The sequence below is a fragment of the Salmo salar genome, unplaced genomic scaffold (assembly GCF_905237065.1).
Source record: "Salmo salar unplaced genomic scaffold, Ssal_v3.1, whole genome shotgun sequence".
In the NCBI taxonomy this organism is placed as follows: domain Eukaryota; kingdom Metazoa; phylum Chordata; class Actinopteri; order Salmoniformes; family Salmonidae; genus Salmo; species Salmo salar.
Window position 1 is genome coordinate 217,232 of NW_025549937.1, and position 2,519 is coordinate 219,750.

At 40.1% G+C, this 2,519-nt stretch overlaps 1 long non-coding RNA gene across 1 annotated transcript; it reads right to left on the reverse strand.

The window, feature by feature from the left end:
- Positions 1-232: 232 nt before the first annotated feature.
- Positions 233-2,054, reverse strand: LOC123739012 (uncharacterized). Its single transcript, XR_006767592.1, has 4 exons — positions 1,978-2,054; positions 1,196-1,332; positions 991-1,100; positions 233-509 (listed from the first exon to the last, which is right to left on the reverse strand). It is a non-coding gene; the product is annotated as an uncharacterized lncRNA (long non-coding RNA).
- Positions 2,055-2,519: the final 465 nt, after the last annotated feature.

Sequence of the window (2,519 nt, forward strand, 5' to 3'; positions counted from 1 at the left end):
AGTCCAGTTCAAGAAGAGTTCACAAAAACATTTAGCAAGTAGACTAAACTAAAAAGTAATAAAAATTAAAATTAACATCAGCCTTGTATTGAGTCAGTGAACCTCGATGACTGAGATAATAAAGATTGATTCATTTCCTTTGAATTTGAGTCCTTAGTGGTGAATTTCCACAACAACAGACAGAAAAGTTATTCTGTTATCAGTTCATTGTATTGTTATTGTATATTTTTGTTATTTTTATTATAATGTATTATACATTTGCATCGTAATATATTGTATGTACTTGACAAGGTAAATAGAATAAGCAGAAAATAGTTTACGATTGATAGTACTTATCATAATCCTATTTAGCAGTTGAGAGTACCGAGGATGAATCCTATTTCTCACAGATCCATCTGTATTGATGGGAACAGTCATAGTCCCACCATTCTCCTGTGTCTGATGACCAGGAGTAGAAATATACACAGTTCTCAGCTCTTCCACCATTAGGCTCTCCACTGTTCCAATACCTGTAGGAGAAACATTACATAGAATCAGACTGTCCACTGTTCCAATACCTGTAGGAGAAACAACACATAGAATCAGACTGTCCACAGTTCCAATACCTGTAGAAGAAACAACACATATAATCAGGCTGTCCACTGTTCCAATACCTGTAGGAGAAACAACACATAGAATCAGGCTGTCCACTGTTCCAACACCTGTAGTAGAAACAACACATAGAATCAGACTGTCCACTGTTCCAATACCTGTAGGAGAAACAACACATATAATCAGACTGTCCACTGTTCCAGTACCTGTATGAGAAACAACACATAGAATCAGGCTGTCCACTGTTCCAATACCTGTAGAAGAAACAACACATAGAATCAGGCTGTCCACTGTTCCAATACCTGTAGGAGAAACAACACATATAATCAGGCTGTCCACTCTGAACCTACTACTCCAGACAGTGATGTCATAGTGACACAGAATTCATTAATGTCTTACTTTGTGGTCAGTGGTGTGTCGTCCACCCATTTCCAGGTCCCCTCAGAAACAGAGTCAGTCAGACCAATCCAGACATAGTTCTTTACCCCGCATAACCAATTGACTAATGTCTGTAGTTGTAGGAGAGAGACAACATTGTTAAAACATACCCATTACTGCTCGCTATCTCTATCACTCTTTTTCTCTCTACCTCACACACACACACCTGTTTCTCTTGGCTGTTGATAACCACCAGGTGTGCTCCTCTATTTCTGCAGTCCTGTCTGCTCTCCTCCCAGGATTTGTACTCAGTAGAGACGTAGTAACAACTGCTACCAAGCTTTTTCCATCCTTGAGGACACACTGTAAGTTGAACATTTCTTGCTTTAGTCACTTTAATACAACATTGAATTAAGTATCAATCAGACACTCAAGGAAGACAGGGCACTATCTAATGGACGGTTTGGAAGCATCATTTGTCACGTCCTAACCAGTAAAGGGGTTATTTGTTATTATAGTTTTGTCAGGACGTGACAGGGGGTATTTGTTTGATATGGTTCGGGGTGTGTGTGTTGGTAGAGGTGTGTTTGGTTTATGTATTCCGGGGTTTTTTGTCATTGTTCTATGTTGTGTTTTCTATGATCCATCTATGTTGTGTATTTCTTTGTAGGCCTGGTATGGCTCTCAATCAGGAACAGCTGTACATCGTTGTTGCTGATTGAGAGTCATACTTAGGTAGCCATGTTTTCACCTGTCCCTTTGTGGGAGGTTGTTCTTTGTACTGATGTGTCTACAAGACTGTTCAATCGTTTTTTTCTTGTTTTGTTTGTTACGTGTTCACACTAACAGTTAAGATGAGCACTCAACCCGCTGCACCTTGGTCCACTATATACACGACGAGCGTGACATCATTTTTCATTTAATATCAGTTAACTTCCTGTCTGTAAGTGACATGTGAACTGATACAGAGACTGTCAAACAGAACAGTCATGAGACAATTTGACTCACCTTTCTCAACTAAAGATTGTAGCTGGTCTCTCTCTCTGGTCAGGGAGTTGTATCTGGTCTGTAGCTGGTCCCTCTCTCTGGTCAGGGTGTTGTATCTGATCTGTAGCTGGTCTCTCTCTTTGGTCAGTGTGTTGTTGCTAGTCTGTAGCTGGTCTCTCTCTGCAGTCAGGTTGCTGTCGCTGGTCTGTAACTGGTCTCGCTCATTGGTCAGGCTGTTATAACTGGTCAGTTGGTTTCTCTCTGAAATAAGGAGATCATTGAACAAGGTAACAGTGGAAAAGTTAATCAGACATTACCAAGGTTGGGGTCAGTTGCATTCAATTCCAGTCAATTCAGGAAATACACTGGAATTCCAATTGATTTCCAATTTTTGGAATTTAAATTTGGCTTACTTTCTGAATGGAATTGACTGGAATTGAAATGGAATTGAACCCTGGTTGTTACACAACTGATGATGAAGAATGTTTGAGTGAGAACATATCAAACTCACGGTAGAGTAACAGGCCTATGATCCCAGCCAGTATAACACACAGCAGCCCCAG